This window comes from Lynx canadensis, chromosome A3, assembly GCF_007474595.2.
Source record: "Lynx canadensis isolate LIC74 chromosome A3, mLynCan4.pri.v2, whole genome shotgun sequence".
NCBI lineage: Eukaryota > Metazoa > Chordata > Mammalia > Carnivora > Felidae > Lynx > Lynx canadensis.
In genome coordinates this window covers 100,128,513-100,152,672 of record NC_044305.1, presented here as the reverse complement: position 1 = coordinate 100,152,672, position 24,160 = coordinate 100,128,513, and the positions used below count along the sequence as shown (strand labels likewise).

Sequence of the window (24,160 nt, the reverse complement as noted above, 5' to 3'; positions counted from 1 at the left end):
TGTTAATCTTGCACCCTGCTGCATCCTGATGGTTGGCACAGTGTCAGGCACGTGGGGCTCCATATGTCCTTGTTGGAGAAGAAATGAATGAATGACTGCTCAATGCTGTGTGGCCGTGTGTACATACATATCTGTCTGAGTGCACGTGTTATGAAGGCGCTGAGGCAAGCATGCTGGATGAGATCGAGAAGACAGTGACCAGGAGAAAAGAATGAAGGCGACCCTCCCTCAGCCAATCCCCTGAAATGCACTGTACATGATTTTCCCGGGGGGGGGGGGGCAGTGAACAGGAGACTGTCTGGGACCACCCTGAGAAGCTGGCAGCATCCTGGATGCCCCTGTGTGGGAGGGCTCCCTGCCTCTGAAGAGTGGGAGAGAAGCACATTCCAAAGACAATTTGACAAATAGGAGAGAAGGGGCTCTTCCCTTTGCATTGTTTTCTGTTTGGGTGTGTGTTACAGCTCTGTGTTTAAAAAGCTTGTCTAATTGAGCAAGTGGGGGGAAACTCATGGCCTGATTCAGTCCCAGGCCACATCAAACAAAGCAAGAGCTTCAGCACAAGGGAGGTTTTTGCCTTTCCTGGCAGGGACGGCAGCATGGGGATTATAAAGGATTTTGGTCAAGGGAGAATCATAATGAACATCCTGTTCCAGGAGTCCCGAGGCCCTGGATAGATTAGAGGAGAAGCAACAAATGCCTCGCCCAAGGTCATAGCACTCTCTCTGGTTGAATGTCAGCAGGTTCCCACATGGATTTACTGCTCAGGGCAGGTTACTGGAAGGGCAAAGTCTCACTCCAGGCCTGCTGGCCCCCAATCCAGAGCTCCTACCACCCCAGCTAATAGGATCCTCCAACTCTGACGCATCTTCAGAAAATCATGTTTCACCTTGGGCCGGAGAGGTGCTCTGTCTGACCCTTATGTCACAGGCTCTTCAGACCCAAGGTCTGAACAAGCCCTGCTCCTCAGCAAGAGAGCATCATAGGACATTGACATAAAAGCTGCCCATCATGACGTTTGGAGTTCACTAAGCAGAACCTGGGATCCACTCTCAAAATCATTTTAAGAACTTAATTCGATGGGCCTCATAATCCATTTTCAGAAATTATTTTTCATAAATGATTAAATGATGATACAAAACGAAAACGTTGCCACTTGGCTGCTGACTACATGTTACCAACTACCTTTTCAGCTCTAAGGTCACCAGTGTCCCCATTAACATTTAGGACACAGAGCGCCTGGGTGGCTCAGACAGTTAAGCATCCGACTTTGGCTCAGGTCATGATCTCGCAGTTTGTGAGTTCAAACCCTATATTGGGCTCTGTGCTGACAGCTCAGAGCCTGGAGCCTGCTTCGGATTCTGTGTCTCCCTCTCTCTCTGCCCCTCCCCAGTTTGCGCTCTGTCTCTCTCTCGCTCTCTCAAAAATAAATAAACACTAAAAAATAAAAAAATAACATTTAGGACATGGATCTCCTAAATTTTCTCTGGGAACGCTTGAGGAAATAGCCTGATTTTTTAAGAAATATCTTATATTGAGGTATAATTTACATACAGCAAAATGCTCAGGTCTAACCTACAGAATTTGATGGGTTTTAACAAATATATACACAGAATTACCACACCGATGAAGATATAAAACATTTCTATCACTTAGAAAGTTCCTTCTTGCCCTTTCCCAATAAATTCCAACTGTTCTGACTTCTATCATTGACTGTTTTTCTCTTTTCTGGAGTGTCTTTGAAGACTCAATGTTTGTGTCCCTCCAAAATTCATATGTTAAAATTTTAACCCAAATGTCAGGGTATTAGGAGACGGGGCCTTTGGGAAATGATTGGGTCAGGAGGGCATAGGTTTCATGAGTGAGATCAGCGTCCCTATAAAATGAATCCTAGAGGAATCCACACTCCTTCCACTATGTAAGGATGCAGCGAGAAGATGACCGTCTCTGAATCAGATAAAGGCTCTCACCAGTCACCAAACCTGCTGGCGCTTTGGTCTTAGACTTCCCAGCCTCCAGAGCTGGGAGAAAGAAATTTCTGTTGTCTGTAAGTCACCCAGTCTGTAGTATTCTGCTATAGTAGCCCGAACCAAAACAGTATCATAATAAAGGAATCACACGGTAGATAGTCTTTTGTGCCTGGTTTCCTTCATGCGGCATAATATCTCTGAGATTCATCTGTCGTCACATATTTTGGCTGTCCTGCCTTTTTATTGCAACAGAGTTTTCCATTGCATGTATATTCCACAGTGTGTTTGTCCATTCATCTGTTGATGGACATTTGGGTTCTCCCAGTTTTTTCCTGTTAAGAATAAAGCTGCTATGAATATTGATGTACAAGTCTTTGTGTAGGGCATGTAGAAGTTTCATTTGTCCAGAGTAAAAATACCCAGGACTGGAATTCCTGGGTTATAAGATAGGTGTGTGTTTAACTTTATGAGGAACTTGTGGCTTGTTTTCTATGTCACCTTCTTGAAAGGATGTTTAGAAATCAGCCTGCAAAGACTACACTAAAACAACCTCCATAGGGAGAAGGTGGTGACAGAGAGGCGGCAGGTCTCATTGAAGAAAGCCATGCTACCCAGCTCCTGAATTAACCAGCTTCTGCATAGTTTTCATAATTGCTGCTAACTTTGGGCTGTACCCAAGGAAATGCTTATTCACATTACTAATGGAAGCAGACTAAGCAGACTGGCAATACTGAAACACCCAGAAGGTTATTTACACCAGAATGTTGACCAAACCTTTCAGAAATTTGCTTTAAGCTCCATCCATTATAATTTAGCAGAGTAATTTATTGAGAATGTAAACTATGGAAAGGTCACCTTTGAAAAGCTAATCTGAGTTCTGAACATTCACTGTTGGAGACTCTGTCTTACCCCAGGAAAGATAAACAGGCCTTTCTGTGAATTGAGGGCCTGGCTATATGAGTCTTTGCTGTCTGCTAGATAGCATCATCAGGCCATATTGGACAGGAAAGCAGTGTGAGAAAGCTGTGTTTGGGAGACTGAACAGGAGAAAGGGGTCTGAACTTGGCTGGGCCCCTGGGAACAGGAGCAAAGGGGTCTGACCCCAGCCTGTTGCACATGAAGGAGATCTGAACCCCTTGGAAGGCTTGCTTCTCTTGGCAGGACCTCAGAGGAAACAGTGGCAGGATAGCTGGGAAGCCAGGAACTAGGAATTGTGGCCTAGAAAGCTTATGTGACAGGCTGGACTAGCACAGTCCCCCTCCTGGAACATGGGACCCTCAGAAGCAGGAAGCTAGAGCAGAAGCTGGCCACTTACAAGCAAAGCAGCATTGGTAGGCTCCTGGGAGACCAAAACCACCCATACTGCATTCCTAGGCACATTTGTCGTCCCCTGTCCTAGGATGTGTCACTGTTCACCAGTCTTCAGATTCTTCCCATAGAATTCTACACTCACACCCTTTGCCACGTGACTTTGTAGCCTTGCCCATTAGCCTGAGCATCATACGTCTCACCACTGATGTTGACGTGGCCACATGACTTGCTTTGGTCAGTGGAGTGTGGCAGGAGTGACTTAAGAGGCTCAAGAGGCATCATGTGGTGTCTCTGTTCAACTTCCTAAGCTCCAGCCATATGATGTGAAAAGAACATGCCCGAGTACTACTGGTCCAAAGAAAATATGGAGCCAGGTTGATGTGAATTCTGTGGTACGTGAAGTATATCTTAATAAATTGTTTAGAAAATCATTCGCCTGTTCATTGTTTCTACAATAGTGAGGCAAGTACTAGTATTTCCCCCTACATCGCAGGCATGAAGATAAGGCTCAGAGAGCTTCGGTGGCCCTCCCAGTTCATTCACCACATAAATGTTCGAGACAAGACTGGGACCCAGGTCCCAACACCAGCACCCACTGGGTCCACATGGTCCTTCCAGGGTGTTTGCCGCCCCACCTTAGGGCCACGGTGAAACTGGGCTCGAGGACTATTTAGACAACACTCAGTTAAGGGTCATGCTTGTTTTCAGCTCTTCTTTCTAGCACCTTCTCTTCTGGCACCCTTCTCCCTCCACTCACCCTCCCTCATCTGCCCACGATGCTGGTGGTTCAGGGATTTAACACAATTGCAAGTAGGTTTTACCACGTTTCTAGGTGCCCTAACTCTCAAATGCTCCTGCCCTCCCCCCACTGACTTTAAGTGGCTGGAGGTGTGGGCATCTTCCTTTTGGGCTCCATCATCGGGGGGACTTTCAACTGACAGGCACACACATCTATGGGATGTCTCCCATGAACCAGCGATTTTGATGAGTTCTTAAATGCATTCTTAATCTTCCAGCAACCCACAGAATATCTGCACTGATGAGGTCATTTTACAGATCATGAGACTGCAGCTTGGAGAGGTTAGGGAACCCACCCAACTTCTGGCAGACAGTGAGTGACCATGCCAGGGTTCCATCCCAGCTCTCCTACTCCAAGTCCAGTACTCTTTTTTTACACTTATGTACATGTATTTGTCCCCCAGTATTCCCCATGGGATCTACCACAGGCCTGGAGCAAAGGAGGAGTCCAAGAAGGGAATGAAAAATAAATCAATGAAAACCAACCTTTGCCAGCTGGCCCAAAGGCCTTTTTTCCTTAAGAAAAATGTATGAATCAGCCCTCACCCCCAGCATATCTGTGTGCGACAGAAAGACCCATTCTGGGGTTTTCATTTGCAAGAGGAAAAGAGTACCAATGGCCCTGAATTGGCATAGTTTGGGCATAAAATGGGCAGACAGGGGATGCGGGGGTGGGGGGTAGAAAATCTGAAGAGGTGTGGCTTCATCTTCTTGGAGGCAACAAGAGCTGCCTAAACATCTGCTGAGGAGATGGAGGGCAGGCATCCTGAGAGAGGAATCCCTTGGGGGTGCCTGAAGTAGATTGAGTGTTAAGGAAACTCACAGACTCCAGAAGGAAAGAGAATTCTGGAAAGGCTGGCAAGATGTAGAAACTTCCTTGCAAAACTAACATCACATAATGTCATGTACAATACTTTTCCCCCTTTTAAAATGGATTGTAGGCGGCTGGGTACTGGGCCCTCTGCCGGCACCGTGGTCACTGCTGGCCCCAGTGCCACCAGGGCCACAGGCACTGGATGCCCTGTCAGCCCCACCAGAAGGAATTCCAACTACATTGTTCAGTCTGGATTGAAAAGTCTCAGGTGAGGATTCGATTGGCTGTCTTCAGTTCACATGTCCCTGCTCCTGCTGCCAGAGGTCAAGGGGAGCTTTTCACCTTCTCAGCATCCAGAGTGGGACCCTCTTGCAAAAGCAGACTCCTCAAGATCAGGAAGCAGGCTCAGATGCTATACAATTATGACAAAAATATGTCTACTATAATTGAGACAATGATACCTGCTTCTCAGGGTTGCTCGGAGCATTGAATAAGATCATTCGATTATTCTGCCATCATATATTGAGTTATCTGTAATATTCCCAGCACTGTGGCAGGTGTTGGGTAGTGTCTCTAAGTCCTGGCACATACTAAGAATTCGATAAGTGATAACTATGTAAAGAAGCTATGAAACGGAGCAGAGGGGGAGGGGGTATTACTTGGGAGGGTTTCTCAGCTAAGCTCTTAACTGAGCTCTGATCTCTGAGCTTCCTGAAAGCCAAGAGGAATAGTTCTAATAACAATAACCATAAAGAGCTGATTTACTGGATAGTTTCCATGTACCAGGAACTGTGCTAAACATCCCACATGTAGTATCTCACACTTAATCCTCCCAACAACTCTATAAAGGAGGCATTATTATTATTCTGATTTTACAGATTATGAAAAAAGGTTCAGCATGGTTAAGTAACTTGGCCAAGATCAATCAGTTAGTTAATGGCGGCACTGGGATTTGATCATATCCTTTAGACCCCAGAGCCCAAACTATCAATCGCTGCTCCACAATCCTCTCCAGCATCAAATGTCTGGGACAAACTACTGAGGGGCTGCCAGTTTCCACGGCCACCGGCCAAGCCTTTGCAAAAGCTCCCAAATTCAGTTTGTTAAAGATTCCCATGTTTTTTCACATTTTTGTTCGCTGGGCTGGTTTGCATTTGATGCAACTGATTTAAAATGTGCCTTTGTTATCCTCGCCTGGGAATCAGGACAGAAGTAAATGAGAAGTGAGGATGGGCGGGGGGGGGGGGGGGGGGGGGGGGGGGGGGGCAAAACCATTCACCCAGTCGTGGTAGATTTGCTGTGGCAGAGACCTGGCAGGAGATGGGACTTTCTTTCTTTCTTCCTTTTGTCTATTCTGGAGGGGGCGGGGGGGAGGAGGAGAAAGAGAGAATCCCAAGCAGGCTCTGCTCTGTCAGCATGAAGCCTGACACAGGGCTGGAACCCACAAACTGTAAGAGCATGACCTGAGCTAAGTCAAGAGTCAGACACTTAACCAACTGAGCCACCCAGGCACTCCAGAAGATGGGTCTTTCATCATTAGTTTTCCATTAATTCTTGGAACGAGACCCTCCCTGGCACAACGCTGAGGAAGACAAGGGTGATTTATGTTCAAAAATGTTGAGACTGGAAGGGATCTTAGAATCGCCTAGCCCGGCTGTTTGCAAACACTTTTAAACTGGTGGAATCATACTTTAAAGGAAGTCTTCACAAAAGCCCAATTTCTAAAAATAGATCAAACAGGAACTGTTCTGGCCAAAGTGAAGCTGGGGCCCCAGAGCAGTTCGAGAATCACCAAGTCCAACCCCGGTGACGCAGGAGGGGAAGTAGCCCTGAATGCGACTTGTCCAAGGTCACACAGCCTTTTAGTGGCAGAGCCAACTCCCAGCTCCAGCCCCCAGCCCTAAAGCGAGAGCGTGGCTCCTTGGCTCTTTCCAGCTCAACACCTCATACACTTGGGACTCCTCCTTCAGCCTCATGCATGGTAAAACAGAGGCACTATTTCACTCAAAATTCCAGAAGACACTGTGGGCACAAGCGGATACATCTCTGAGCCCCTCTCGCAGAGTGAAACCGAGCAGGGAGAGATGTCCCCGCCCGCGTAGCACTGGCGTTATGGCAGCTGCGCTTCAATAGGACACAGTAGAATTATTGGTGATGTCCAGGGGGAGGCAGGGTGGCCTGAGGATGTGCATCCAGTGGAAACAGCAGTGATGTCTGTGTGGTCGGGGTCTCAAGGGGCATCTCAACGTGGCCATCTGAGGAGAGTTCGAAGAACGACGCTGTGGGCAGTGCCAGGGGAAGGCCACGAGGGGTGGTGAAGCATCACAGGGCTAGCAGCTGCAGGAAGCCCATCCTCCTCCCCCTCAGGGGACTCTTGTGGGAGTGGTCACAATATGGGTCACCTGGTAAGAGCTGTAGCCTTTCTTAGGGCAATCAGCCAACTCAGGACAGGGAGGGAGCAGGGAATAAATACTGACCTCCCTCTCCTCTCACCCCTGCCTCCAGTGCCTTCCACTGGCTGAACCCGACCAGAAGTCAGGACAAAATAGGCCGGATGATACAATTCATAAAGGTCAGTGCTGCAGGACACCGAGCGTGGCTGAGGAGGGTGGGGAGAGAATGTGGACAGGCAAGCAGAATATATCTCAAATGGTATTATCCCATGGAAGCAGCAGTGTCCAGGAGACCTCAGAAAGAGATGACTGTCTTTGTTCATGAGCAAACCTTAGCCACCCGGGGAACTCCCAGAAATTCTCATGGACACAGGCACTTTGCAGGGGTGGATGTGGGGAAGAAACTGAGAAGTAAGGTCACGAATACAACCTCATTTGTACCTATGAGGCCTGGGGAAACTTGCAGACTTCATCACTCTGGGGTTGGCAGTGGAGGGAGAAGGCCCTGGTTACAAGGGCAGGCGAGGTCCAGAAGCTTCACTTTGCCCTCTCTGTGATCTCTTCATCTCCAGCACTCCTGCTACCACGGCAGTCCCAGGGGAGTGGGGCTTCCTCGCGCCTTTTGTATCTGCAATACAGCAACGCAGTTCTGATACTAACTACCCTGGGTTAGCGCAGACTCCTCAGCTTAAGGACACAGTCTCCAACAAGACTGTCCTCACTTCGCATGCCAGACGCAAGTTCGGGGGTCTCCGGGCCACCTAGGCTTCTGACCAACTGGCTACAGACTTGGGAGTTCCCACTACCCCCTTAGCATGTTTACTAGCATGATGTACAGAATTCAGAGAAGTGCTATAGTTAGAATTTCGGTTTTCTTATAAAGGTTCCAGATCAGGACTAGCCGAGTGAAGAGGCCCATAGGGCCTGGGACCCTGGGAGGGTCCCGGACTCAGGACGGGGAGGTGGCTGTACCGGGCCAGGTGGGTGGACAACTATCTCCATATGCACCAACACCCGTTAGCCCACTAACACAGTTGCAGTGATGTTTCCTAAGAAAGGATGTTATGAGGAAATAATAGCATTAACATTTTGGAAGCAGGAAGGCAAGCAGATGAGGAATAACTGACCAGGCAGACTTTTGAGCCCAACCCTAAGCCTGACTTGGAGAAAGCTAGAATGAATGTTTCATACCACAGGTTCCTCAAAGGGAGGAAGCTGGAGCCCCAGGAGCTTAGGACCAGTAGTCAGGGGCTGGGGTTAAGTGCAGAGAACTAGGAGAAGCAGGGTTTGAGGGGTAAATGTAAATATGTGAATACATAAACGTATGTAAACTACTTTGAACACACAGCGAGCAGTGCTTGTGCTTGGTAAGCAATCTATGAGTGTCTGCAGTTATTGGCACTTTCTGGGTCCCTTGAGGCCTGCTCTGACTCCATTCTGCTGGGCGCCTGCCCCTCTTGCCCCAGCAGAAGTCTGCAGCTTTAGTCTCATGAAAGGGTCACAGAGTGGGTTTCTGGACTGGGGGGGCTCCATAACAGTGGAGTGTGGGATGCAGAATGGAAAACAGAAGGAGCAAGGACTGATGCCATTGATTTTTATTTTTTAAATTTTTTTAAAGGCTTCTTTAAAACTTTTAAAGTTTATTTATTTTTGAGAGACAGTACGCACACTAGCAGGAAAGAGGGGGGGCGGGCGGGCGGGAGGGAGAGAGAGAATCCCAAGCAGGCTCCACGTGGATGTGGATGCTTAACTGACTGAACCACCCAGGTGCCCAGATGCCATTAATTTTTTAAACTTAAGGACTCCTAGCACCTTTTGCCACTTGGGGCTTAAACACACTAGCAGCCTGACCCCACCCTCCAGGCAAGAGCCTGGAAGATTCCTCTCTGGGGAGTCTGAGTAGCCCAAGAGGAAAAATCTAAAGACATGGCCAGCAGCTTGAGGGTCCCTTGGTAAACAGCCTGCCCAGAACCCCTACCATATGAGCACATGCTTGCTTGGCTAACGAGGAAATGCCACTGAGATGGGCTGTTAGGGGCGGTGCCTGTGAAGAGTAAATTAAAGAACTCTGGGTGGAAGGAACGGTGTAACAAATGTGCAGAGACAGGCTATGGAGAGGTTTTGAAGAGTGGTGTGAGTAGGGCACGGGGCCAGGGAGTAGGGCAGGAAGAGATAAGGGAAAAATAGAGGAGGCTCAAAAAGGCTGTCTGGGCCCAACAGGTGTTTGAGAAAGGCACTGAGGAGAATGGGAACCACGGAGCTAACCAAGGCCAGCTGTAGGGGATGGAAGTTAATTTGGTAGATAATGAGGAGTCTGAGGAGAGTCTGGAAACAGGAGAGTGACGTCTAGAACTGAGTTAGACTGAAGGAAGAATTCATTCAGGAGCCAGACACTGTGAGAGGTGATGGAAGGTCGCACCAAGACCAGCTGGGAAACTCTCAGATGAACCTGTGTCTGTATGCACTGGAGGAGGAGGAGATGGAGGGTTAGAAAACGGAAATTGCTAGAAAAGGGGTGGAGCCCTTTGGATGGGAAACAAGAACTCTGATGGAACGCAGGAGGAAGAGTTGAGCAAGAGAGAAAGAAAGCAGCCACCAACCTATCCGGATGAAAACAAACACCTTAAACAGGACAGGGGCCTTCAAACGTTAGGAAACTTTTTGGCAGGTTTCTCCTCCTTAACCAGCATAACATGGGAATTTGGCAAAGATCTCTTTCCCTTTCCCAATGCTGTGGTGTTTTCAGCTGAAAACAGTCTCATGGACGCATCAACTGGGTACCAAGCGACTGACAAACGAAGGAAGTTTGGGAAGTTGGTTGTCCCGGCAAGTGTTTGTCTTTGGAAATTCTTCTCCCTTCAGCCTTCTGCACAAAGACTTCCCTGACATAGATGACAATGTCCAACCTCTCATGAGGGGAGGTGGTGATGCCAGTAAAGTATCTGGTAAAGGAAGCAGGACATCCTGCTCAGAGGATGCTCTTCTCTTGCATGCCTGCGAACTTGGGATTTATTCCCTACTCTTTCCTCTGAATGTAGGCATGCAGCATCTTGGTTACAAGTGCAAATAGTTGTCTGGAAAGAGAAACTAAAAGTTCATTACTAACCATTCATACTTTGGTTCACTTAGCAGGGCCCCAAGGAAGGAACAGGTTAATAATAATAAATAATAATAAATGCTAATCGCACTTCAGAATCCGTTGAAGACCTTCTTACCCATTATCTTAATCCTCCAAGTAACACTTGAGGGCTTTACAGGATTATTATATCTCTCTTACAGAGAGGTGAAGGGACTTGCCCAAGAATACATGGGTTCTTGTTGTTGGCAGAAGTGAAAGTTGCACTCAGGGCTCCCAATGTCCATTTGGGGCCCCTTCCTGGGTGTGCATGGTGGGGTGGGGGCTGTGACAGCCCAGGTGTGGGCAGTATGCCAGGGTAATGTGTAGAGGGGAGGGTATCCAGATGGCCTGAGAGAACAAGAACCAGGAAGTTCCTTTGGGTATACAACCACTGGCTAGGGTTGAAGCCACAGTCAGGATCCTCTAACTTCTACCCATTGTCAAGGCCTCTTCCCTCAGCTCTGTGTGAGACAGAATAAAGAGGAGAAGAGAATAGTGTGCAGCAAACACCAGGCTACTACCCATCAATCCCAAACCCAGCCCTCCATCCTGATTCTTTGCTCCCCTGGAGAACCAGCTCTATGATCAGTACAACCTCCAGATTTCCCTGCAAGAGGGAAGATCGCTGTGTAAGAGCTTGGCCCCTTTGAGGAAGTCTGTCCTGACAATGTGTGCCAACCCTAGCTCATGGTTCAAGGTCGCTGAGGTGCTCAAAGCTGGGAGTTGACTCACTTATCGGTGAGCCCATGGTCAGTGGTAAACATGGAGGCCCTTCTTGGTATAGGAGCTGGATGCTCTCCACAATAGACCTGCCTTGCAAGCTCAGGCCCTGGGCAGATGCTCATAGGAACTATGTCTGAAAGAAACAAGGACGTGGCCATAACTCTGGATTTGAACTCCTAGATCCAAGATAAGCTGCCTCTTGAAGCCAAAGCTACCCTCCCTAAAGCCTCCATGGGAGATCCACGCAGAGAGGAAAGACCCAGGAGAAGGGACAATTTATAATTAATAGGGGCTTTAACCTGACCTCGGGCGTGGACATCAGCAAGACCTCCTTTACATTCAAGGCCAAAGTGCTCTTTGGAGCTGGGCCCCTTTGGGGATTCAAAGAGCACTCTGAGGGCCCCCTTCCATTCTCTCTCATGCACACAGCGTATGCATACCCACTCAGCAGGATATAGGCCCAATGCCTCTTACCTAAGGACCTTCGCTGGAGAACCATGACCCATAATGAAACTGGATGGCCACTTCTTCATCCCTTTCCAGCATGCCTCAGAGGGGAAGAATAAGGGACTGGCGAAGAGCCACCCCTGACCCCACCCTCAACTCAGACCACATCTCTAGCATATCATTTGAAAATAAATAACCATTAAAAATTAGTGAGACAGGAATTCATCTGTGACCCACTGGAACATCTTTCATGCTTTGATGTTCTTGATGGCCTAGTGAATGCAATTTAATTCAACACAGCACTGTGAGGGGCTGATCCGAGTCAGGCTCAGGGGTGGGTGCTGATGATACAAAGGGGTTCCACATGATCATTCAGAGAAGTGGTCACAGTGTGGTCAAAGAAACACACACACAACTTGTTACCACTTGGGCCAGTGCTAAGGTAGAGCTAGGGGAGAGTAGGGGAAGCATGATCATTTCTGGACAGAGGGGAAAAGTTTACACAGCAGGCTCATAGAGGAAGAGATGTGTGGGTCAGGCCTTTGGGCCTCTCCTGGGAAGGATTCATGACTAAAGGAGAGAAGTGAAATGCAGGTGTGTTTGAATAAAGATGCGGGCTCTGGGAGGGCTGATACATGGCATATGTCAGGAAATAAGCCAGCTGTGATCCAGTTAGATCCGGGGCCCATTAAAAAAAAAAAAAAAAAAGGATTAGGACAGGGAAGGGAAGAGAGAGAGGCTTAGAAAGAGGACTTACAATATTGAACACTTGGACACTGTTAGACCTGACTAGTTTCTTCCCTAGGAGTAGCATCCACGGTGAGAAATGCATTGAACCAGGGAGACCATTCCTAGCTCTGGCACTCACAGTAGGGGGGACCTTGGATAAGTGAGTCCCTTCCTGGGTCTCAGCTAATACCTGTATAGAACAGGAGTGGATGCTTGCCATTGGTGGTATTTGACACCACATCCCTCCTAGCAGGAAACATCATGGCCCCATGATGGGGGGGGGGGTGGAGTTGAAGGAGGCTTAGTAAGGGATCGTTTATAAAGGGATAGGCACAAGGAAAGGAACCAAGGATTGGTAAAATGCCAGGGATTTGAAACATCTGGAGAGGCAAGGAGATAAAACTATTGGCTGTGAGAGAGGGCTGCCTGACCAGACCTGTAGCCTTCGATAGAGAATGGAGCCAACTGCCAGCTGGGATAGGGAGAAATACCCTGTCCTCTAGCCACCCTCCAGTGCCTCTCAGCCAGACACACGCAAAGGCAGAGGGCAAGAGAGCTGGCTGAGGCAGTGTGTGGAGGTCAGCTTCCCACACAGAGCAGGGCTGGGAAAGGAGCAGGAGGAGGCAATAGAGAATATCTCACATGGGTAGCCAACTGACCAATTTATTTGAAGAGTTATATGCATATTTTAATGCATAACAAAAGCAAGGTAGCCACACATCAAAGCTATGAGTTCACAGCTGTCATTTTTTTAGGGTAAGGCTAAAGCGGACCTTTAAAAGTTACAAGTTAGACAGTTGAAAGAAAAATATTAAGTGGTAGTACGGGTGGTACAGGAATATGGCAAAAATCACAAAGATGGCATTCATGAAACTGAACTTCAGGAAATTCTGATTCTCACCACTCTAGGATCATGACCTGAGCTGAAATCATGGGTCAGATGTTCAACCGACTGAGCCACCCAGGCACCCCTCCATCAAGGGGATTTTAAAAACTGTGATATTTCCATACTATGCAGCAATGAAAATGAACACATCTAAGCCTCATGCAGCAAGATAGATGAAGTTCCCAAACCCAACGTGAGTGAAGGAAACCAGATACAAAGAATCCGTACTGTAGATTTCTTTTATGTAAAGTTCCAAGACTAGCTAAACAAATCTAAGGGGTGGAGGTCAGATGAGCGGCTACCATCACAGAAGGAAGGTGAGGGTAGTGACCAGAAGGAACCACAAGGCAGGCTTTGGGAAGGTCAGCAATGTTCCATTTCTTGACCCGTTTTTGACATGGTATGTTCATTTAGAGATAATTCATTGAGTTTTGCATTTATGATTTTGGAACTTTTGCTAGGTCTCTTATACTTTAGTAAAAAAAAATATTATTTTAAGTGTATATAAAAGGTAAAAGCTATGATTTTTCCTTGTTGACTCTAGGGAAATGGTCATAAAGGATGCATGTCACTTTGGGATAAGCAGAGGTGACACGTTTCTAATGATCAAAGGCTTGGTCACTCCTCCCATTTCCACCAACTCCCTTCTCCTACCTCCCTCAACTTCCTTCCATTCTTGGTAGAGCTCCTGCCATTGATAAACATTTCACAGATGTCCATTGGACTGGCAATAATAGAGCCCTATTTTCTAAATCTGATTTGTCTGGTTGACCAGATGACTGACATTAGCCACGGTTGGAATTTCCCTCCTCCTTCCAGGTGATAGTAGAAGAACTCTAGACCTTATATGGTATAGGAAAATAGGTCAAGGGCCTCCTCCTCTGCCCATGTTGGTGCTGTTGTTACCATTTAGCTTTATGTCTGGTTCTAGACTCCAAGGCTCCAGGGCTCACAGAGATGGCCTCATCACATACAGGCCAGCCATGGGCTTGACCACAGGACCTCTAGTTTCCTGCCCAGCTGTGGCATTTAGTGGTCAGTACATGGCCATCTTCAGGCATTTCTTTAGAAGGTTCTTTACCTCCTAGGGCATTTTAGGGGAACTGGGTAAAGGTCTCAGCTTCTCTAGGAGGCCATCCACTCCAGGTTGGGCAAGGGAAACACAAATCCCTAGGGTACAGCAATCCTGAGGGGGTGCAGGGAGGAACGATACTTCTGATTCTTTTGAGAATGAGATTTGGGGGAGCAGGAAGAAGGACGCTAATTTCTTACCACGTTGTTTACCCTACCCTCTGAAAGCCAGGCCATGCGCTCTATCTTGTGGCATGTTCAGAGAAGATAAGGTCCCCACCTGTAAAAACTTCACAGCCTCATTGGTAATATGAGAGCATCCCTGAGTAAAGAAACAAAACCAAACCTGACAGGACAGGATAACTTTTGAAGAGGCGGCAGAGCTGGGACCAACTTCTCAAGTTGACCTTGCACATGCTTCGGTATTAGTGTTTCCACATCATCACTTTTATCAGTCCAGATGTCACAAACCCTCAGGCCCTCCATGTGGAAGTTTTGTGTCACCATACATTTTGTGATGCAATTTTCTAAAGAAAAATAAATGAATTTGTAGCTAAATTTTAAAAACTTAGAAATACAAAACTAACCCAACCCCCAGATTTCTAGCTGCTCTGGAAGACTCTAACGATCTAGCAACACAGGCTGCTTGATTCCCACATGGCAGCAGTGGGAAAGAGCTGAGCAGTGACTGTCCCCTTTAGATGGGACTTTCCAGCTGCACAGTCCCCATAGATGTCTTATGTCTCACACCCAGCCTCCCTCACGCATCTGTCTCACCTGCTTGGTCCTGCCCCCAGGCATCCCATCTTATCCTTTTTTTAATTACAAAAAAAAAACAAAAACAAACCCTTCATATCTTCCTCCTGCTAGAAGAATAAAGTCCAAACACTTTTGGCTGGCAAATCTTACAAACTCTGGTCCCAATCTAATCTCCCATTGCTCCTCTACACACATTTTTCTCCCAATCATAGGGTACACATGAATGATTCTCATGGTTTTATGCATTCAGGTGGTTGTTTTCTCAGAATCAAGTTTCACTTTGAACTCTTTCACTCGTGTCTTTGATTCCTACTCTCCTTCCGGCATCTGAGATCTTCCAAGATCATTTGCCTTCTCTTCAATGTACATCCCTCAGGAATTCCATTATGTAGGGGGATGTCCATCAATTTCTGTTGTCAGAAAATGCTTTTATTGTGCCTCTGTTCTTGCAAGATTATACGCTTCTCGGTGAACAGTTACTTTCCCCCAGAACGTTGCAGATATGCTTCCTCTGTCTTCTGGCGACTTTCAGCGTCATTGCTGTCTCTCTATAAAGAATCTGTCTTTTCTCTCTGACTGCTTAGGAGATTTTCTTTTCGTCGCTAGCATTCTGCAGCTTCACTGTAATGCATCTCGGATTTCTCTTAATGTTCCTGCTTATCGTATGTTGGGGTTCCTGAATTGTGGGACTATGTTTTTCATCAATTCTGAACATTTTTTTAGCCATTATCTCTTCAGTGATTACCCCTGTATCATCTCCCCGATTTTTTCTTTCTTTCTGGAAATCTGACTAGGCATGTGCTAGACCTTTGATTTACCATTCTGTCCACGAGTCTCTTAATCTTATTTAGTTTTTCTAGATAGAACTTTTTTATCTTGGTGCTGTATTTTGACTAATTTCTTTGTATCGATCTTTCAATTGATGCTCATTATATCTTTACTTCTCTCTTATTGTGTTACCTGTTTCTGAGTTATTATTATCAATAATCTATTTCTTTTAGCTCTTAGTACTTTCATTTTCAATACCTCCTTTTATTTCTGTAAACACTGAATAAACTTATTTGGTATTTTGAATCTTCAAATTCTACTTTGCCAGTGTGATGGGTCAGAGTCCTTATTTCATTTTTTCTGCTGACTTGTGAATAGTGGCTTGTTTCCACATGTGGTATTTTAAGTTGCAAACTCATTTCATCAAATGCTGAAAAATCACAATAATATGGCATCATGCAAAGAAAATGATAATTCTCCAGCAACTGAACTCAACAGCATGAGATATCGCAAACTGAGAAAGAACTCAAAACATCTATTATGAAGAAAATCAATGAATACAAGAAAACTCAGAAAGGTATTTCAGGGAACTCAGAGATACAATGAATAAACAGAAGGAGTTCTTTACCAAATAGTTTGAGATTATATATATATAAAAAAAAAGAACTACGCAGAAGTTCTAGAGCTGAAGAACTCAACAAAAGAGATGAAGAAGGCCTTAGAAAGCAGATGTAAATTGCAAACTCAGGGGTGCCTGGGCAGCTCAGTCAGTTGAGCATCTGACTCTTGATTTCAGCTCAGGTCACGAGGACCCCAGTGCTGTGGGATCGAGCCTTATGTTGGGCTCCGTGCTGAGCATGGAGCCTGCTTAAGATTCTCTCTCTCTTTGTGCCCCTCTCCCCCGCTCGGGCACTTGCTTGCTCGCTCTCTCAAAAAAAAAAAAAAAAAAAAATTACAAACTCAAATTCCTTGGAACTTTGTGGGGACTGTCTTAGGCTTAGGTTCAGGTCTAAGCTGGAAGTGGTCTGCTGCTTATAGGTGCCTAAGAGAACTACCAACCCAAGACCCTTTTAAAAGGATTTTGGTCACAAAGGTGGTATGAATTCTAGCCCCAAATTGGCATAAGGACAGGCTTTTGGTCAGAAATTCTCAGGGGGAACTTTTGTTTTTCTTTCAGCTTCACCCTGAACTAAAATCAGATATCTTCAGGCGAGTAACAAGTCTATGGCACATATGCCACTCTTTCCCTTGGGGAGCAAGATCTGACAACATCCACTAAAATTTCCATCACTTGAAGGTTCTGGTTATTCATAAGGATTTCCAATGTACTCTGACGTCTTGCTTCAGTCTAACTTTGTCTGCTATCTCTGTGGCCCATTTGGCCAGAATTAATGGGGACTCCAAGGTAAAGTCTGGCTCTGACTCACTTCTCTGGATTCCCACTCTCTCATTGCTTCTGCCTCTGAGGGATGTCCTCCCATTCCTGCCATCTCAGCCTTGATGTAAAACATGCTTTTAATAGTTTCCCCAGCGTCTCAGGGATTTTTGACTTGGCAGATTTTGCCAGAATCCACCCTTCCATGTTGTTGCAAACATGGCGCTCACTTTCCTATCATTTTCCAACAGTCTCCCAGAATCCTCGCTCATCCTGTTACCTCTTTCTAGACTGATCTTCCTCACCTTCCCCATTGGCTAAATCTTATTATGGTAAGCAGAATTCCAAGATGGTTCCCCAAATCACTAGCCTCTGATGGATGCTACTTAAACACTATATTCAATTGAACACTAAGCTAATGTTGCTGTGAAGACATTTTTCAGATGTAATTAATGTCCTAAGCCAGTTGATCTTAAAATAAGGAAATTATCTGGGTGAGTGGGTCTGACTTAATCACATGAGGTTTTGGAAAGCAGAAAGTTTCGTCTATCAGTAGTAGAAGAGAAAGTCATACAGCTGTGCTCTGGCTGGCCTGGAAGAAAGCAAATATCTGTGTTAAGAACTTTCTATGGGGCCACATGGCAAGAAACCATGGGCAGCCCCTAGGAGCTGAGGGTGGTGATTTGGGGCCAAAGGCTTGTAAAAAAAAAACCCCAAGGACCTCAATCCTGTAACTGCAAGGAAAGAAATTCCACCACAAACCGGTGAGCTTGAGTGAACACTCTGAGCCCACTTGAGAACCACAGCCCTGGCCTACAACTTGATTTCCGTCACGTGAGACCCTGAGCAGAGAATTCAGTTACACAGTAACTGGACTTAAACTGTGAGACAATTTGAGTTGTTTTAATCTGCTAAATTTGTGGTAAGTTTTTACACAGCAGTAGAAAATGAACACAGCCCTAAACTAATATACCCACCTTATACTTCAAAGCCAAATTCAATTTTCACCCCTCCAAGATGTGTCCTTGAGCTCTGAGGCCGGTCCAGCCGGTGGCCCTCCTCCTCACCCCCGCCCGCCATGCTCTCATGACTCTTAATAATCCTTCTGTTATATCTCCTTGTGTTACTGGTTTTGCTTGTTCATCTGTTTTAAAGTGTCTTTCTCTCCAGTTAGACCATTTGACCTTCAGAGAAAGGACCGTTTCTTAGGTCAACTCCAGCGTCTGATGGCCAGGGTTCAATCCCAGCTTTGCTACTTCTTAGCCATGTGAACTTTGACTTTTTCATTTCCCTAAGTTTCTACAAGCCTCAACTTCCTTATGTAAGATATGGGGGTAAGAAGACCCTACCTCAAAGGGCTGTTATGAAGATAAAATGAAATCATTTTTGTACAGCACTTCACACAATACCTGGCACATAATAGGCCCTTGGCACATGTTTGTGCAATGAATATATGGGTGAAGGAAGGATGGAATGAGAGCCTGCACATGTGCCTGAATATGTGTCTGTGTGGAACAGTTTCCTCAACCTAAGCCACCCTGCCAACAGACAGCCTTCCCCTGATGTTTCCCTTGTTTGTTTTACTCCTGCTTTTCCCGTGATTGCTCACAGGAAACATTCCTAGAAAAACCTCAAGAGATTGACTTCCTTTGTGCTTTAGGGCAGCAGCCGGTCTGTATTCTGTTGGCCGCAGCTGCGCTCCAGCCCCTGGGGACTGAGGGAGGGACAACGTCTCAGAAGGATGAGGATGGGAGCCAAACAGCAGGTGAAGTTCACCAAGAGAAAAATACAAAGACAATACTTGGGAGGGAACCCCCCCAAACCAGCGGATGGTAGAGGAGTAGGGATCCCTGACCCCCACCCCCTCCCCCGGCCCCTGCCTCACACACAGCCTCAGTCTTGGCTGCTACAACTGCCCTCTCTCCTTTCCTTCTGGCCACCTACAAAATAGTCACATCGGCATCACCCCTAACAGCTTCGAAGATGCCAGGCCCTAGGGAAGGCACAGCTCCTGTCTTGGTGTCAGATGAGAGCCATTTGGCAGGCGAAAAGAAACAGGCCATCTGGAAAAGCCTCTGAGACCTCAGTAATTTGAACCAATGACTCCCTTCAGTTTTACTTATTGTAAAAAACAACATTATAACAACATGAAAGGACATCTCTTACAAAGGAAAAAAAGATTACTCATGATCCTGCTACCCTAATGCCACAACTGTTTTCTTTTTCCAAGCGCTCTTCTCGCCTTTTTTTTTTTTTTTTTTGGCCACATAATAGAAGTTTGCATGCAATCTGTGTCCCCTTTTTTGTTTTCACTTAATGTGATATCTCTCAAGCCTTTTCTAGTATTGACCTAAATCTAGTGTTGGTCTCTCTCAATCTCTCTCTCTGAGCTGCATATATTCCAACGGCTTTGACGGAGGCATAATTAATGATTCCTTAACCCTTGGAGATTCTTGCTCATCCCCTTGAATCTTTGAGGTTGGCTGTTGGCAAAACTGTAAATGAAAGGAAGTTTGTTTTCCAGGCCCATCTGCCTCCCTGATCTTCCTTCCCTGCTAGCCCAATTTTAGCCCAAGACTTCTCTTGCCATATCCTGGTGCCAACCTGCTCTCTGAGCCTGTGCCCCTATTCAAGGGCTATTAAAAATAATATCGTTCTATTTTTTCCTTCAAAGAAGAGCAATACATGCTTGTGTTGTCCAATTTGAGAAATGCATAAAAGCAAAAGAAAGTTAAAACCTGCTACCACTTTGCTGTTCAAGATCAGATGCCTCTGTTCCTCATCGCTCTCCAAAGTATTGTTGGCACTTTTGACCCCACTTGTCTGTGTCAGGTCCCTTTTCCCCCAGACCCTGCTCTGCCTTCACTAACCTGTACTGATGACATGATGAAAAAGTTTATTCATGAATGAATAAACCCTAGAAAGTATGCTACCTTGAGGCCCTGGGCATCTATTTAGGTAAAAATATTCATAAACAGGTATACAATGCATCAAGGGGGCACCTGAGTCTGGCTAGTTTAACCCACTGGAGACTTCACTGGCTCATTAAACTGGAGCATATACAGGTAGGATGGGCTGCAGGGCTGGTTTGATCTAGTAGCTCAAAAATGTCATAAAGGCAATGGTTTCTTTCTAACCTCTGTCTTTGCTTCCCTCAGCATGATTCTCTTCTAAGGTCAATTCTTCTTGTTGCCTAAAATGGCTGCCTATCAGTGGCTACTAAGGCTACTTATTGCCTGACTCCTGTCTAGCAGGAGATGAGAGCATCTCTCTCCCACCATCCAATAAATACCTAAGGTTTCCTCTGACTGGATCAGTCTGGTTCTGATGGCCGCCCATGAATCAATCTTAGGGGCAAGGAGGATGGGATCTCTCTGGGTGGTTTGGACCAGCAGGTCTCAAACTCTGGTCTTAGGACCCTTTACACTTCTAAAAATTACTGAGGATCCTAAAGAATCTTTTTAATGGAGGTTTAATCTATTGATATTTGACAAATTAGAAATTAAAAGTAATTTAATTTAAATTAATAAAATAAATCATAAAAATAAAATTACATGTTTTAACAAGTTAAAAAATAATTATGTTTTAAAAAGTACTAATAGCCCCAAAAAAACACAAAAAAACAACTATGTTTTCCAAAACAAAAAGATGGTGAGAAAAATGGCTTTTTCCCCCCTTTATTTTTGATTTGCAAGTCAAACCTTTAAGTCTGGTTTAATAGAAGACAGCTGGATTTTCATATCTGCTTCTGTATTCAATCTGTTGCAAATTGTTCTGGTTAAAGTACATGAAGAAAATCTGCTTCACATCAATATGTAATTAGAAAAGGGAGGAGTATTTTGATAGATCTTTTTTGAAGGTTATATTATTTATTTTGAGAGCGAGAGAGAGAGAGCACGCATGGGGGAGGGGCAGAGAGAGAAGAAGAGTGAGAATCCCAAGCAGGTTCCATGCTGTCAGTGCAGAGCCCCACACAGGGCTCAGTCTCACCAACTGTGAGATCATGACCTGAGCCGAAACCAAGAGGTTTCACACTTAACTGAGCCACCCAGGTGCCCCGATAGCTTTTAAAGGGTATCTTTTTTGGTACTATACCAAAATTCTACAAGAGGTAATTCCTTAAAGGTTTGTTGCATTGTGAAATTGAAAACCTTATCTATAAACTTTTCATACTGTCAAATTAAAATCCATTGTCTGCCTTGTATTTAGAATTCATCTTTTACCCATGTGTGATTTTGTAACATCATGCATTAGCGATTTGGAAAACACTGATTCACTGAGTAAATGCAGGTCTTGTAAATGTTGGCACATTATACATGACCCAACATCCCCAAGTCACGTTTGTTAACATCACCATTCGTCACATCAGAAAAGTCCTTAAATATTGAGAACCTGTCTCAGGGTGATAATAAGTTTTCCAAAATTCTAAATTTCTTTTGAAAGCTGGAATTTTTTCATCATTGGCCCAACAAATAGTCCATTGTTTTCCTTGAAGAGACAGGCTCACTTAACTGATTGTCAAGGAAATGTCTACCAAATAATCAAGTTGAAATAACCATAATTGTCAGTTGCTTTCTCAAGTGAAAATGGTGTTGCATGAAAAAAACAAAAAACAAAAAAACCCCCAAAAAACCCAAACCAGCCAGTTCAGCTTGCGGCTGCACACGTGCTCTCCCTTAGACAACCACCAGGCTCTGGTTTGCAGTGGAAGGGTTTTATGTGCCTTTCCATTTTGTTATATAAAATATTAAAAAGATATGTGCTCAAGGGTTGAGATTTTAATAAATTTAGTAATACGTATTGCTCCATCAAGACCATTCTTAAATGACACTGCATTTTTTTAATTAAAAGTTTTTGTGTTTGTGTTTTTGTTTTTGTTTTTTTACCATTAGTGCGGTAATGAAGGCTCTTAGTACAGTTCAGTGCCACTACCCTGATTTGTGAAGGCACCAGTAGTTTTGCACACCTTTGCCTTTGCACCATCAATGCGAAAGGCAAACTATGTATTAGATAATTATGAAATAACTTTGACTTCAGAGATTCCCTGAAAGGTCCTCAGGGACCCCTAGGGGTCCATGGACCATAGTTTGAGAACTGCTGACCTAGACCAGTCAGAGCCCGCTCACAGAGCTAAGAGTGGGGCAATCTTACCTAAACCACATGTTGCATCACAGAAGGGAAGGGTGGAATGAATGTTGGGGTAACACAGTGCCTAAGTAATGAACATAAGGAACTAAAGAATTATAAAATCGTGGTAGCTGTCCCAGATTTACCAACAGTTTGGCCACTGTGCTAGTCAGGGTCCTGAGCTTTTCTGAGACCAGCCACTGACTTGAAGAGATTCCAGGTAAGGCTTTGAGGTTGAGGGGCTGATCCTAATTTACGGTTTGAGGATCTCTGTCTCTATCCAGAACAGTAGCAGAGGCTCTGCAGCTAGTAAAAAGGGTGTTTTAGGTCAGGGCTTGTCTTGTCCCACAAGTCAGCTTCTCTTTCCACCAAATGTGAATGGGGTGAATGAGGCAGCGGGTGCAGGGTAAGCTTACCAGTGGTCTGGTTAGGCTGGAACAGGAGGCAGTTTTGAGCTCCTTTTCTTTGTCACACCCACCTTGCACCCAGTCCTCCAAGCCGGAAGGCTGATCCTTATGTCCAACCTTAATGCTCTCACAGCATTTTTCAGACAAGAAGTATCTGGGAGAAAGGGAAAGAGCAGCTAAGGCAAAGAGAGGTAAAGTGTCTGACCAAGCAGGCTGGCCTTGGGCAGGTCTCCAAGAGAGAAGTGGTGAGGTGCTCAGCATTCTCCCTGCAGCTGTCCCTGACCCCAGCAGCTGCTCTGCCTGGCCAGCCTTGGCCACTCCACTGGATTTAGATCTCCCAGTGACAGCTTTTCCTCTAATATTTTCAAAATGCTCCAGTATTCTCACCTTAGAATAACTTGGAAACATTTTTATGGCAAAATCCCTTTGGAAAGTATGACAAGAGTCCCCCCCCCCTTCCTTTCCAAGATTTCCCTCCTGACCTTTGTTACCCAGATATAACATTTTTTTCCAGCACCCCCTGCCCCCACTGGGAAAAGAACACAGACACTGCCAAACTCTGGTGCTTTGCAACCCCTGTACAAACTGTTGCAAAAAAGATCGACAAAATTCTAAGTTTTCACAAATATATTTGGCTTAGTTTCTAGGATCTTCCGTTTTAAACCAGAACCGGTATCACAGGCACATGACTGCAATGCACTGTATCTGTAACCTAAAAGGAAATTCTGAAAACAGACCAATGAGTTCACTGAGGAGTCAACAAGTCCCAAGGCACAGAAATGTTGCAGACGCATTATACACCCTTGGGTGTTCCAAAGAAATAACATATCAGCGCTTTAAACTCCTTTTAATTCTTGAATTTGGGGATTCACGAATATTAATGCTTTAAAAGTCTGTATGACATTTCTTTTCCTGATTCAAGGGAGACTCCTGAGATATGGAAAGGGGGACTCCAAGCGCAGGTTCTGATCCCTGCTCTGCCACCAGATGTCCCAATGAATTAGGTACCTCACTTATGCTTTCCGGGCCTCAATTACCCATCTGATACCAATAGGTAATCAGCACTACTAACCTTTTCTCGGACACGTGTAACAAAAATAAAGACGTTCTGCAAGTCCTCCCCGCTCCCCCACGCCCAGGCTGCCCTCCTGCAGCTCTCAAGGTCTCACGACCCAAGGAACTCTGAACAGTGGTCGCCCTGGGGGGGTTGTGCAGGCAAGTAAAGCACGTGACTACTAAAAGCCCCTTCATTCACCGACTCCGCATCTACCAGTCCTCTGCGCGGTAAAAGCCTGTAACAAGTCCAAATGCACCTTTTGTTCCCTCCACCGCCTAACTGCACGTAGAGTCCAAGAGGGCTGTGGGGGCCCACTGTCCCCGGTACGTCCTGCCGAAGGCGCCCGGCTCCCCGAACCACAGTGGGTGGAGGCGTTGCGCGTCCCGGGGGCGGGGCCGCCGCGGGACCCC

At 45.8% G+C, this 24,160-nt stretch overlaps 1 long non-coding RNA gene across 1 annotated transcript; it reads right to left on the bottom strand.

Annotated features, from left to right (window-relative positions):
- Positions 1 to 6,697: 6,697 nt before the first annotated feature.
- On the bottom strand, positions 6,698 to 24,101 carry LOC116737986. Its single transcript, XR_004343426.1, has 5 exons — positions 24,007 to 24,101; positions 22,703 to 22,847; positions 14,604 to 14,784; positions 7,725 to 7,911; positions 6,698 to 7,145 (listed from the first exon to the last, which is right to left on the bottom strand). It is a non-coding gene; the product is annotated as an uncharacterized LOC116737986 (long non-coding RNA).
- Positions 24,102 to 24,160: the final 59 nt, after the last annotated feature.